Raw genomic sequence first — 15,326 nt, 5'->3', positions numbered from 1 at the left:
TTTGTATGAAAATATTACATATTTTATATATTAAAAAAATTCTTCTCATTGTCCTTTTATAATTTAGACTCGTTGTCCACTGGGAATGTTTTAAAAAAAACACTTGTTTTTATGCTTAAGTCTATAAAATACTGTATAATTTTTATTTTTAAAGGATTTCTATATAATATATATATATATTTATCATTTATATATATATATATATATATATATATATATAGATATATATAAGCAGTTGCTTCTATACTCTATAAAGATAAATAGAATGGTTGCTCCATTTCAAAACTTCCTTACATGGGTCGACAGTTCCAACACATGATGGCCGGATCCACTCTCGCCCAAAGGAGGAGAAGGATGAAGGGGCAGAGAAGAAATCCCAGTCACTCCATCATTCATTCCCCCGTCTCCACCCAATGCCACATCTAAGGCGAAGATGAAACCTGGTACCCAATAAAAGGAGCTGGGTTAGCTACACAGTTTGATGAGCAGCCACCACAGATCCAAAGGAGAAGTTAGTACAGTCATTTCTTTTGGAGGTTAACCACCAGCTACAGAAACAGTTAGACTTGCAGTTTGAATTAAGAGGTAGGTTATCATATTTTAAACTTCTCCCTCATAGCAGGATGTGTTTGTTGGTTTTGTAATATTCTGTTTTTATTCAGACTTTAAACTGATTCACTTTATAGAAAAAAAAAATCCTGCAAAGTGAATAGTATAGTCACCTATACAGTTCGCCAAAGGGCAGCTTTTATGTGAATGAAGTTGGTGCATTGGGACCACAAGGAAAGACGCACTTCAATTGGGAAGAGGTGCACTGGGACCAGATACTCGGTGCATTCAGACCACATCATGGTGCATTCATTCACTTTTGGCAGTGAAGAATATTATTCTGATATTTAAGTTTTAATGGGGCCAAATGAAAAATTGTATTTATGTATGAACAATTTTTATTATTTATCAATATTTTCAATGTTTATACAATGAAATAAAATAAAAAAAGATGTTTAATCTAATCAGAATAACACATCATTTTAGTCATTTATATAACTAGTCTAGTCTATACACTTCAGACTGGTTAACATAAAACAAAACACTACACAGTCCACTGTAGTATTTAGTGAGCTGATACAAGGAATTATGATTTACTTACAAATGCTGTAGCACAATCTTTGTAGAAGATTAAAACCAAGAACATATAAAGAAATAATCATATAAAAAATGCACCAAAATTTCATTGGAGTTTAATGAACATATCAGTCCTTTCTATTTCCACTAAGAATAACATTTCATGGTAATATTCAAGCTTACAACTACATATACAAGTGCATATATGCACAATGCTGAATAACAAAAGGAAAAAACTTCGTGTCAGCCAAAGATAATACTAATTCTTTATTTGGAAATCATACAAAAAATACACAGGAACTAGAAGAGTGGAGAAGGCAAATGAAAGTTTCTTAACCTAGCACTGTACAGTGTTCATTGAAAACAATTGTAAGAAAAAAACAGTTATTTATTTTACCTTTGCATAAAGGTTACACAACCATTTTGCATCAAATTCACTCTGGCCAAAATACTTTGGCTCTGCCTTGACTTCTAATAAAGACTCTGCAAATGAAGAGCCTTCATCTGCATTTTCAGTGAGACCCTCCTCCAGATTCTCCTTTTCTTCTTTGAATAACAGCAATGATGATGGTCATGATTTGGATCACAAAAACTATGTGGCTTTTCTTTTTATCATCCCTTAGGTTGCTGTTGCCTTTTTTCTATAGATTTTGCAGACAAGTTCAAAATAATTATCTCCCCATCAAGTGCAACTTACTTTGGGGCGCAAAACATTAACAAATCTGACAGTGCAACTAAACATCCTCTCTGATGAGTGACTTTGCTTGTGCATTTTGACACCTGAAGAACAGTCTGTCATTCAGAACCAATGACTGTGATTTGCAGAATACAAGACAAAAGTACAACATGCAGTGTAAAAGAACAATATCTATCCTCCATGAGTGCTCACATATGTTATGAATCTACAAGAAATAAAACTGTTTCAACATCGTGTGGAAGAATGACGTCTTTCTTCTGAGTTAACATATTCATTCTAAGATGAACCTAATGAAAAAACCTAATGAAAAAGAACTCTTGGAAACCAAGTGCAGATACAGGATATGACTTCTTTCTAGCATGAGTTTTTACACACCTTTTGCGACACCTTCATTCAAAACAGACGCAGGAGTCAAGTTAAATAAAATCATGTAATAAAAACTACTTGGACAGAGATCAAGTAAACAGTTTCTGTCTAGTGTGAATTCTCGTGTATTTTGAGAGGACTTGGTTGAGAAAAACTTCTTTGACATGTAGAGCAACAATGTGGTTTCTCTCTGGCTTCTGTTATTCTTAATTTTCAATGTTATTCTTAATTTTCAATTTATATCAGGGGTGCAATGGGCTCCAGCCTGGGGTCTGTGATTGCACCTTCATATTCCACTAGCCTTATATCCAAGGGCTCGTTTCAAGGTGTTTACCATTGCTTTGAGGGCAGCAATCTGCACCTCATTTATACTGGGGAATTTCGTTTAACCTGAAGATATTTTCTCCGGTTTTTCTTTATAAGTCCTGTTGCTCCTACCACCAAAGGTATTGTTTTTGCTATTTCCTTCAGTTCCCATGTGCTTTTCAGGTCATTCTTCAGGTCTTGGCATTTTGTTATTTTATGCTTTTAAGCTCTATTGAGGCCAAAGTCACTGGGTACTGTCACATTTATAATCTTTGCTGTTTATTCCTCATTGTTCCAGATGGCAATAGGAGGTCTTATAGCACCTCCTTCTATATATCTTCCTGTTGGAGGTGATTGGATGTGGTTCATGCTCCCACACTTTTTCTTTCACTTCAGTTCTGTATTCTTTACATATTTTCCAATGTATATATTTACAGATCTTGTTGTGGCGGGCTGTGTAGTGACCATCTGCAAGCAGGGTTTCACAGGCTGATATCAGATGATTCGCACTCTCACCCACTGCATGACAAAACCTACACTGGTCATTTGCTGATATACCCGCCATTTTCTTGAAGCTGTTTGTCAGGAAGCCTTGATCTTGTGCTCCTATTATCAGTCTTTCTCCATCATAACCTAGATCTCCATTTCTTATCCATCTGAGTGACTCTTCTTTGTCTATGTAACTTTTTTCCAGTTCGTCTTGAAATCTTCCTGCCCTTCCATGGTCTTTCTACCTTTCCATTCTAAGTTTCTCCTCTCTGTGACTGTATTTCTGCTTGGTCTTCCTGGCTATCGTTTTTGCTGGAGTCTGTTCAGTACCCTCTGTGTCTTCTATCAGATCTCCTGTGAAGTTCTTAGCCTGTTTTGTTACTGATGTTAGTTGGCTCAGGGCTCCATTATGATGTTGGGCAACCTTTTTGATGTTTTCATCCCCAGAGCTTTTTAAGTACTACCCTTGACTTATTATTGCTGCTCTGTAGGCCTGGTTGATCTCAGCCAGGCCTAATCCACCTTCTCTGGTGTCTGTATGTGACTTAATGTACGGTGAGAATCTTTTAATATCCATCCTGTCTAACTCACCTTGTGGCCAGTCTACAATGCCAAAACCACATGTCACCAATGGTATTGCCAGCTGGTTTATGACAGTGGCTGATGTATTCTTTCTTTATCTTTTCTCTCACTTTCTTGCGTTCTATACCAGTGTTTTCTTCTATTCCCAAGTACTCCTCTGTCCTAACTTGTTCTTCCAGTTTTTCTTCTGAGTCTGCAAACAACTTCAGGTCATCCACGAAGAGCAGGTGGTCACTCTTTTATTCTCTTTTCGGCTTCTGCTTTTACTTAGGTCATAGCCAGTGTTAATGTTGTTCAAGATTTTCCTAAGCGGATCTATGGTCAAGCAGAATAGAAGTCAGGCTGTCACCCTGGAATATTCCTCTTTAGATATTTATGTCTGGAATTACTATCTGGCCCTCAGAGTGTTTTAGACAGAGTGGTCTTCCACTTACTCATCTGTGCTGCCAAGAAAGATCTTATTTCCTCATTGATGTTGTCTAATTCCATACATTTAAATATCCAGGTGCACGGTACAGTGTCAAATGCCTTCTTGTAATCTATCCAAGCCATATTAAGATTCCTTTGTCTTTTCTTACAATCTTCTAATATTATTTTGTTTATTAGCTGCTATGACTCCTGTGAGCCATTTGTAGGGTGTTGGAAGGCAGCAGATGGGCCTATATTTGTTTGGGAGCTCAGTCTCTGAGCTTTTAAGGAGAAGGTTGGTATTTCTTGCTTGAGCCACTCTTGAAAAGGCTTGTGCATAAGTGTGACGTAGTGCTGTGATCTTTTTAGCCAGAAATTTGGGTCTTGCTATTACTGTTATCTTGAAATTATTATATTCTTTTATTTTCTTTGTTACTTTTTCGATGGTGAACCTTACTGGTGGCATTTGCTGTTTACGGCTGTTCTTGTGCCTAATGGTGTCAATCCATGAATTCTCTTGGTGTTGTCTAGGGTCTTCAAACAGTGGCTTCTAAAATCTCTCTAGGTCTTCCTTGCTCGGAGGTGTTTGTACCTCCACTGTTTTTTTTGTCATGTTTCTATACACAATCTTTGGATTTTCACCAAACTGCCTATTTATCTGTTTTACTTTTATCTTCTGTTGTTTTTTTCCTATTTGTGAAGCTAGGGCCTTCATATTGGCTTGGTGTTCTGCCAGTTTTCCACTCATTTGTTCATCCTCTATTCTGTATTTTTTCTTTATTTTCCTTATTTTCTTGAGCAGATTTTGTGAGTGATTTTGATCTCTCATATAGTTGGTCATTGAGAGATCCCTGCACTTAACTGGTTTATTTTATCATGTTGTTTCTTTTTCTCTCCAGTATGCAACCTAATATGATGTGTAAGACTTGGCTTGTGGGAAAATGCTTTCCCACATTCCTTGCACATATATGGCTTCTCTCCAGTATGGGTTTTCATATGACTTGTAAGATTTGGTTTGTGGGAAAATGCTTTCCCACATTCCTTGCACATATATGGCTTCTCTCCAGTATGGGTTTTCATATGACTTGTAAGATTTTGTTTGTGGGAAAACGCTTTCCCACATTCGTTGCACATATATGACTTCTCTCCAGTATGCAATCTCATATGACTTGTAAGATTTAGTTTGTGGGAAAATGCTTTCCCACATTCATTGCACATATATGGCTTCTCTCCAGTATGGATTTTCATATGAATTGTAAGATGATGTTTATGGGCAAATCCTTTCCCACATTCGTTGCACATATATGACTTCTCTCCAGTATGAAATCTCATATGTCTTGTAAGATTTGGTTTCTGGGAAAATGCTTTCCCACATTCATTGCACATATATGGCTTCTCTACAGTATGGATTTTCATATGAATTGTAAGATGATGTTTGTGGGCAAATCCTTTCCCACATTCCTTGCACATGAATGGCTTCTCTCCAGTATGGATTCTCATATGACTTGTAAGATTTGGTTTCAAGGAAAATGTTTTCCCACATTCCTTGCATAAGAATAGCTTCTCTCCCGTATGGATTCTCATATGAAATTGTAAGATGATGTTTCCTGGAAAATCCTTTCCCACATTCTTTGCACATGAATGGCTTCTCTCCAGTATGGATTCTCATATGACGTGTAAGACTATTTTTCCTGGGAAATGCTTTCCCACAGTCATTGCATAAGAATTTCTCTCTGGTCAGATTTGTGATATCATTTGTGAGATTAATTTTCTTGTAAAATGTTTTCTCACAGTCAGTTGATCTGAAAGGCTTCTCTCCATTGTGACTCTATGATGGTCTTGAGGGCTTGCTCGTCCTCCTAATACCTTCGGTGAAAGTGCTCTTTGGAAAAAAGCTTGATGGGCTCTGGGATGTCGGGGCGGGGTCCCTGGAGGTACAATTTCAACTTTCTTTGCTATCACAGCATCGACGGCGCGATTAGTGTGTCCGTTGTCGACGAGGAACTGGGCCGTTCAATTCCAGTTTTCGCTATGTGTGTGCTCTGGAAGAGCAGTGCGAGAGGGCCCTCCTGACGAAGGCGCTGATGGTGGAGGGCTATACCTCTCAGGGCACTCACTCTCCGTTAATTCACATACCTAGGTTCTTCGGCTTCATGTACACGTTCGTGCGGAATCGGGTGTCTTGCTGCTTGACAAGGACGTCGAGGAAGGGGCGGCGGTCTTGGCTTGGCAGTGTTTTATGGTAAAGGAAAGGTAGCTATGATAATGAAATGCACGTCGCAGCTGCTCTATCTCTTCCTGGGAGTCGGCGCTGATGATGGTGCCATCGATGTAGCACACATACATCCTTGGTTTGCTGGAATTCTGGTAGACCCTCTCTTCGAGGGTGCCCATGTAAAAATTGGCGAAGAGGACTCCAAGGGGAGAACCCATCGCCACCCCGTCGATCGGTGGTCGGAAAGGGGGGCTTCTTAGTGCAGAGTTCCAGCAGGGCACGAAGGGCATGTTCAGGATGTTTAAGAGTGGTGTATCGGGGTCCCTGTATACCTTGTCCAAGATCATTTGAATGATCTCATCGACGGGGACATTGGTAAATAAGGACTCCACATCCATCGAAGTGATACATTCTCCGGCGGGTGTTACTCGTAGGGCTTCCAGGCACATGCTAGTCATACCAACGTAAGCATCGCTGCGATCGTGGACTGGGCATATGTATTGGTATACCACATACATCTACTTCAGGGGGTCTCTTGATCCCCCCTCTGCAGTGCTTTGTAGTTTGCTGTGATTATTGTGATCAACTAGATTTATCTCAAATTTTTCAGATATGCCTACCGCCACTGCCTTCGCACTAGAGTAATGCGTGGTTCCCTATGCCTTTGCAGTACTACCCTTCCAAATGTTTTTGACTTGATACTATGCCACGTGGATTCTCAAGATTCCCGAGTATTTGGTATAGTCTCCTCCTCCTCCTCTTCCACTTTTCATGGCAGTTTTCCTCTTTTGTTAAATGGTTAGAACTTTAGGTATATGATAAATTTAATCGATATCATTTTGACTGAATCTAGCTTTAAATAATCTAATATCTAAAGCATTAAAGTTACGTTTCCAAAAAGTTGCCGCTGACTACTTTGTGCAATAATTCTGTAGAAAATATTTGTAACTTCTATTTACAAGCCTTAAAAGCTTATTTATGACTATTTAATTCCTAATTATCGTGAGTCTAATTGCTCTTAAACTTCTCTATTTCTCTTTTGGTCGTATTGGTTGGAAAAATAAGGGTATTAAAGTTATGAAACTCTGTTCTCACACTTCAGGTCCTGTACCTTCCAGTGTCAGGTTTGCATATATTTATGTCAGCCAGAATATTGCTTGTTATTCATAACAGTGGTGGCTTTTACACTTTTTATCCTCCAAAGACCCATTTCACCTCTTCAATATTGCTTCATCTGTCCTGCCAGCATCCTCTGCTTTGTTTTCATTCTCTTCGTTCAGAATATTTTCAAAATAGTCCTTCGGTCATTCTAGTATCACTTGTGTAGTATCATCATTAATTTCTCCGTTTTCATGCCTTATATAGGTAATCTGCATCATTCCTCAGCCACTTTTTCTCCTGAATACACCCACTCTTACATCTGCTTTTGAGTTTCTGATTCCATTCCTTCCAACTCCTCTTCGTAGCACATTTCACCTGTGTTTTAGCCTCTCTTCTCCTTAAAGAAATGCCTGTCATCTCCCCTACCTGTCGCCCGCCAGAACTCGAAGGCAGGCTCCTCTTCCATTGTCTTTTGTATGTAGCGATTCAACCTCAGTGTCTCTCTTTAAATCCCTTTCCCAATGTCACACTTCCGATGCTGCTGCCTTTTGCATGTTGTCATTCACTAGTTTCAACCGAGTTGAAACTCTTCTTATCTCCCCAAGGTTTGGCCTCTCATCGGTTCTATGGTCTCTTGTCATGATCCCATCCAAGACCTAGTGTGCAACGCTTTCTGTACACACTTTAATAAATTCGCTTGGCTTCTTCCTGCTTAGTTGTCCAACTTCTCTGACTTCACCGTGATGCAGTTTTTGCTCCCTACTATGACAGTTCATTTCTTGTCTCATTGGTAAATTTTATTTTGAAGTGCTCTCTTATAAACTCTGAATGAGTAGCCAATTCAAGGCATAATTGGTTTTTTCCAAATACTTCAAAGTAGGTGTCTCCACTGTGGAGAATGTTTTTTTCGGTGAATTTTATGTATTTTGTAGTAACAAACAAATAGTAGTATTTTTTGTCATTGTTTATTAATTTTACTTTATGTATTTCAATAGGGTTGCTAAAAATATAATGAATAACATTTTAAGAGATGTTTAATGTAAATGTTCTGCAGTTTTTTTTATTTGTATTAAAGTTTACTAATGAAATAAACTAGGTAGGGTCATTTTTCTTATTTATATTAAATGTTCAATAAAATGAACATGGTAAGGTAATTTTTTCATGTAGAATTTTATAATGGAATCAGAAATATATACTTATGTAAATAGAGTATGCAACATGAAAGTGAAAATGTTTTTGTGTAAATTACTTGGCATGTCAGCATTTTGGGGTGATATAACTGAAATATACTGTTCTGAAATTATTCTTCTCTCCAGTATTATGTAAACAGACATACATTATTATTTATTTACAGTGTACTACATTATTTTCCATACCTATATTGTAAAGGTTTTGGGTCTGTTTAATATCTGAATCAGTAACCTCAAGCTATGTAGCATCTGAAACAGTCCCCACTGATGAGGTTGCTTTATAGATGCAGGTGTGTTGCCCTTAAAACATCACTGTAATTTGATAATAATACGAAGAGTTCTTTCAATGCAAGCGGGATCATCTCCTGCAGCTGACTGCTTCCAAAACTGTAATCCAGTAACAGCAGTTAATAGTACTAGCTCTTTCCCAAAAAGAGCTAGATACATAATGAACTTGCATAACATGGATCCAATTTTTCACCCACCAATGGAATTGCCACCACCGTGGATTTTACATCGAATAAAGATATGTACCTCCCTGTCTTACCTACTCAAAAGGCAAATGATAAGTACAGAAATGTACCACCAACATGCTTTGGAGCACATTAGAAGAAAAGGCGACAAATTTATGGTATATACAGACGGCTCCAAAAATAATGTTGGAGTAAGAGCATCTGCATATTCGAAAAATATGTTAATAAAAAAAGCCTACCTTTAATATCATCAGTATTTACTACTGAAGTCACAGCCATACAGATGGCTCTTGATATGATATCTGAGGCAAAAGCAAGTGTCTGTTATTTTCAGTGACTCACGTAGCGCTATAGATGCTATAAGACAGTATAAATCAGTAAACCAAATAGTGCAGGAAATACAAATAAAAATTCATCAACTCCTCCAAATAGGATTATCAATAGAAATATGGTGGGGTCCCAGCACACGTGGGAATAAAAGGAAATGAAAATGCAGACTCAGCTGCCAAATTAGCCTGCACTATCCCTCCAACAATTAAACAAGCACCAGTGTCAGACTGGATAGCACCTGTTAAACCATTGATTTACCAGGATTGGAAAAGAGAATGGGCCTCAGTGCCAACAACAAATAAACTTAAAAACATAAAAACTGAAGTATATGCATGGAGGACATCCTCACAGGTGGAAAGATCAAGAGAGGTAATCCTAGCAAGGCTCCGTATAGGACACACAAAATTCACTTAATGTCAACACCACATGCTGACCCATTAAAGTGTAACAGATGTCAAACACCCATGACAGTACAGCATTTGCTTGTTGATGCCCAAATTGGACCCAGCAAAGATCTATTTATCTGCGGAATTCAAAAATGAAAAGTATTCTTGCTGAAAGCAAAGATTTTTCTATTAATAACATCATAAATTTTTAAATAAGACAGGTTTCTCAAATAAAGTCTAAATTTTTTTATTTATATAAATTTTTATTTTATTTTATTTTATTTTATTTATTTATTTTGTATTTATTTGTTTATTTATTTATTTATTTATTTATTTATTTATTTACTTTTTTTCTCAGGATTAATCCCTGAGAACCAGCCTGAGAAGAGTCTACTTGAGTCTCAGAGGTCTGGAAAAACTAAGCCCTATTAATAATAATAAAATGATGTTGGTGCTCTCATAGAACCCAGAAAACAGCTGGGTGTTTTTGAGGTTAGAACGTTTCGGATTCAATCCCTGGACTCTGTTTATAACAAAGAACAGAATCTTTCTTGGTTGATGTAAAGTGGCAACTCCAGTTGTGTCCACCATAACCTGGTAACTATGCAAAGTACAATCAAGATATAAATATAAATTATGATAACAGTAGTATTACTGGTCAATTATTAAATAATTAAATTTTAATATTTGCAGTTTAGTTAGTAGGAGTTTTATTATTATTTTTAAGAAGAATGTAGTAATATGTGATGTCATTACCAATAATGCCATCATCATTAGTAACATAAATGCCCATCTATTTGAATGTCTACAGCTTGAGTAAGTGTGACCAAGAGAGTTGCTTGTGAGAAATGCAAAAAGTGGCAACCAAAACTGGAGAATGATACCAGTTATGAAAACTTGTTCCTTGAGATATGTAGTAGGTACTTTCTTCTATAGTTTACTTGTAGGTCGTAGGTTAGAGATGTTTCATTGTCATCTCAGTCATAAAGATTCTGTAGAACAACAGGTAAAAAGAGTTGAATTCTTGGACGTGAATTTATTTTGGCGTTTTATTGATCAGGGATGAAATAATTGGTTGGGTTGATCTTGGCAACTGAATAATGTTGATTAAGTCATTCAGAATAGGACTTTCTGACTGGCTTTTAGGAGGATGTGGTCAGTGTGCATAAAGAAATTTCCTATGTGCTCATAGGATGCTGATCCTGTGTCTTTATTCTTGGAGTTTTCTTTGGACTGAGAGTACCAGTGTTGATGGCAATGTAAGGTGAGGAGAGGTAATGGGAGGTGAGGTCACAGGAGTGAGGTAAGGTGAGGAGAGGCAGGGTGAGGTCACGGGAGGTGAGGTAATGGGAGGTGAGGTAGGGAGAGGTAAGGAGAAGTCACAGGAGATTTTGTAATGAAAGCAGGAAATCTCAAAGTTGTTTTTCCTGAATCCAGAGTTTGGCCAAACAAAGTCTTGGAAACTTGGCAGAAAGTTCAAAGAAAGAAAACACTAAATCATATCTAAGAAGTCAATCAACTTACAATCTACTGCCCTTAATTAATTCCTATAGAATTCAGTATTCGTAAAAATATAACATTAAAAATGTTAAAATATTCTTGGGAGATTTTGTCGAGTCTTCTTCTACAATTTTTCCATGACGTCATTGAATGGGAAACTGGACTAAAATATTTAGCACTGAATTCGTCATATTGGAGATAAAGTAGTACTCAATATAAATATATGAACCCACATCTCAAAGCATATCAAAGTGTCCAGGCTATTACACCATTTATTTAAAAGACTGACCTCAAATAGTGATGTTTAAACGAACTAGCAGCATCTTGTAACTATACAGAATATCATCTATGATTTAAAGAAGGTCTCACTCGTAAAATATTTCTCCGTTTGATATACAAGATAGATTATGGAAATCATAAAGACCCATTACCTATCAAGGATGATTAGTGGAAATTACCGAAATCCTTGATTAACTATGTATGAAAATAGGCAATGGTAGTTTTTACAAATCACGACTCAAACCCTTTTGTTACATAAGATTAAAGCTTAAATCTTTTAATCTAATACATATTAAATATTATATAAAAATTAATCTCTCTGTCCTATTTATACTTTATACTCGTTTACCTAAAAACATCTGTCTATGTGTCGTCCACTGGGAATAAAAAAAAAAAAAAACTATTGTTTTTAGGCTTAAAAGTCTATAAAATACTGTACATTTTTAATTTTTAAAGGACCTTTATATAGAAGATATATAAAAATGCTAACTTCAAATGAATAGAAATGTATTTTCTGTAAAAAAAGATGGTTTTCTAGGCTTCTTGATCACACTGTTCTGGTAACTGAGACAGCGGACGAATTTCCGACGGAATGAGAATGACAGTAATTCTGTCGAAACCTGATTGATGGCAAAGTGGAAGTGGAGACCAATCAAGTTGGAGGAATGAAGGGTGAGGAGAGAGAGCAGTTGGAAGACTAGAACGAATCGGGAGGCATCAGCTGAACTGGGAAAACCCACCTTCAAAGACGTCAATCGAAACAGAGGGAGATTGATGTTGCTCATTTCGTTTCTTTATCTAACTTTTCTTGTCTGGCTTCTTTTCTTCAGCTTTTAATTCATACAGAATCATACCTCATTGGTCTTCATTAATCTATGCAGATTATTGGATGCATCATTTCCTTCATTTAACTTATTTTCAGCTCGAAATAAGGAGAAAATCCGCCTTCAAATATGTTCATTGAAATAGGTCATTTCGCTTTATTTGGTTAACCTTAAAACGGACCATTTTCAGCTTTTAATTACAGTAGGATTGTTCCTTAATAATTTATGTAGAGTCTAGAATCATAAGTTCCTTCAAGTAGTAACTTTTTAACTCTGAAATACAGAAACTATTGTCAAAAGGAGAGAGAGAGAGAGAGAGAGAGAGAGAGAGAGAGAGAGAGAGAGGAGAGAGAGGATATTCCTGATCCAGTATACAAACGAGTTTCAGGTGCTACGACAATTTTAGCTTTATACATAAATTTGGACACATTCAACTGTCCTGTCACAGGTCAAATGTCTTAATTCTAATGTTCTTGTTAATATCAACGATACTAGTTGATATTATCAAGTATGTCAGAGCCTGAGGGAAGACTACAGGAATTCCAGGAACCAACAGGCGAAGGGAGAAACAGTACATTTGTCCCTTGTGCAGGTTTTAATGAAGGGTAACAACGATTTTGTTGCCGCAGAACCACCATGTGTACGTCAGTTAGTATGTAGTCATCTTACGAGGATTTTAGTCACAAATTGTGCAAACGACATTAAAACCCAACAGAAAAACCTCTCTACAAATTGCCCTCCGTTCCATTCGACTGAATAGAGGGCCATAATGTGGCTTTGTAGTAGGTACCTTATTCCAACACTTAAATTTCCACACAGCTATGTTCACGAAGACCAACTAGACCGGTGACACTAGTGATTAAATGAAAGTTAGGACAGTGAAACTAAAGTCTCCTCAATATTTAGTTCTTCAGTAAATTAGCCTGTCAATATCCACTATAGCAATTACATTTACCACCTACAATGTTCATTCATTACTGAAGTTCAGAAACAAAACGACAAGGGCTGCCTTTGTCACCCGTATGGCAAGTAGCTTTAAATGTTATAAATGTAATAACCCCAAGAACTTAAAATCTCTTGCAAGATACAGCTTGGTTTCATATTGACATTCGGATCAGGACTGCAGAGGTCTAAATTATTTGTGGCTTATTACTGCATATCGAGTCTGCTGTCAATATGCCTTCAATCATACCTTCAGCTATTTGGGATAATAGTAGGCACAAGGACTAGGCATTGGTAACTTCCCCCTCAACTCAAGTGTCAAGATAATAGTTTATATATTTTTCCCCACACTTCATTATGCAGAAACCAAGCATCAAGATAAACTCAGTCTTTGAGAGATCTTCAGGTAAGAGAAGAAGTCTGCCTCTGATGGATTGATCGGAGTAATACACAGACTGCTGATCAGCCGCAAGACTTTTGGGCTTTTTCGAATGAGGGAAGAGACGTAACCCCACACAAACTCATACTGGGATGAATCTGAGAGTTAAAAGACAGTAAGGCAAATATAAGTAGTGGGTTTGTCTTATTGTAAGGGACTTCTTGCTAGAGAAAGGGGCAGTTGCTTCTCTATAAAGATAAATAGAATGGTTGCTCCATTGCAAAACTTCCCTGCATTGGTCGACAGTTCCAGCATGACGGCCGGATCCACTCTCGCCCGAAGGAGGAGAAGGCTGAAGGGGCTGAGAGGCAGAGAACCCAGTCACTCCCACATTCATTCTCCCATCTCCACAACTGCACATCTAAGGCGAGATGCAACCTTGTCGCGATAAAACAGTCGGGTTAGCCACACAATTTGTTGAGCAGCCACCACAGATCCAAATGAGAAGCTAGCACAGTCATTTCTTTTGGAGATTAACCACCAGCTACCTAGTAAACTTCTCCCTCATACCAGGATGTGTTTGTTGGTTTTGTAATATTCTGTTTTTATTCAGACTTTTTCAACTGATTCACTTTATCAAAGAAAATAATCCTGCAAAGTGAATATAGTCATCTATACAGTTCGCCAAAGGGCAGCTGTTATGTGAATGAAGTTGGTGCATTGGGACCACAAGGAAAGATGCACTTCAATTGGGAAGAGGTGCACTGGGACCAGATACTCTGTGCATTCAGACCACATCATGGTGCATTCATTCACTTTTGGCAGTGTAGAATATTATACTGATATTATTTAAGTTTTAACAGGGTCAAATGAAAAATCTTATTTATGTATACAAAATTTTTCTTATCTATCAATATTTTCAAAGTTTATGCAATGAAATAAATAAAAAAGAGGTTTAATTTCATCAGAATAACACAATACTTTAGTCATTTACATAACTAGTCTAGTCTTTTCAACACTTCAGACTGGTTAACCTAAAACCAAATATTAAACAGTCCACTGTATTTAGTGAGCTGATACAAAGCATTAGGATTTAGTTACAAATGCTGTAGCACATTCTTTGTAGAAGATTAAAACCAAGAAAATATTTAAAATAATCAAATAAAACTGCACCTAAATTTCATTGAAGTTTAATGAAGATATCAATCCTTTCTATTTCCACTAAGAATAACATTTCATGGAAATATTCAAGCATACACAGGAACAAGAAAAGTGGAGAAGGCAAAGGGAAATTCTTAACCTAGCACTGTATATTGATCATTGAGAACAATTGTAAGAAAAAAACAAAGTCATTTATTTTACCTTTGCATAAAGGTTACACAACCATTTTGCATCAAATTCACTCAGGTCAAAATACTTTGGCTCTGCCTTGACTTCTAATAAAGACACTGCAAATGAAGAGCCTTCATCTGCATTTTCAGTGAGACCCTCCTCCAGATTCTCCTTCTCTTCTTTGAGTAACAGCAATGACGATGGTCATGATTTGGATCATAAAAATATAAATATGGTTTTTTTTTATCGTCCCTTAGGTTGCTGTTGCCTTTTTTTCTATAGATTTTGCAGACAAGTTCACAATAATTATCTCCACATCAAGTGCAACTTACTTTGGGGTGCAAAACATTAACAAATCTGTCAGTACAACTGAACATCCTCGCTTATGAGTGACTTTGCTTG

General features: G+C 37.1%; 1 protein-coding gene and 1 pseudogene across 4 annotated transcripts in view; both read right to left on the bottom strand.

Moving 5' to 3' along the window:
• The window catches only part of LOC135204742 (zinc finger protein OZF-like), a 569,882-nt gene that overhangs the window by 234,049 nt on the left and 320,507 nt on the right, over positions 1-15,326 (bottom strand). The gene's annotated exons all lie outside the window — the stretch shown is intronic.
• LOC135204740 (gastrula zinc finger protein XlCGF8.2DB-like) lies at positions 3,532-5,729 on the bottom strand (annotated as a pseudogene).

This window comes from Macrobrachium nipponense, chromosome 47 (genome assembly GCF_015104395.2).
Source record: "Macrobrachium nipponense isolate FS-2020 chromosome 47, ASM1510439v2, whole genome shotgun sequence".
NCBI lineage: Eukaryota > Metazoa > Arthropoda > Malacostraca > Decapoda > Palaemonidae > Macrobrachium > Macrobrachium nipponense.
Note: the sequence above shows the minus strand (reverse complement) of the source record. Positions and strands in the feature narration are given on the sequence as shown.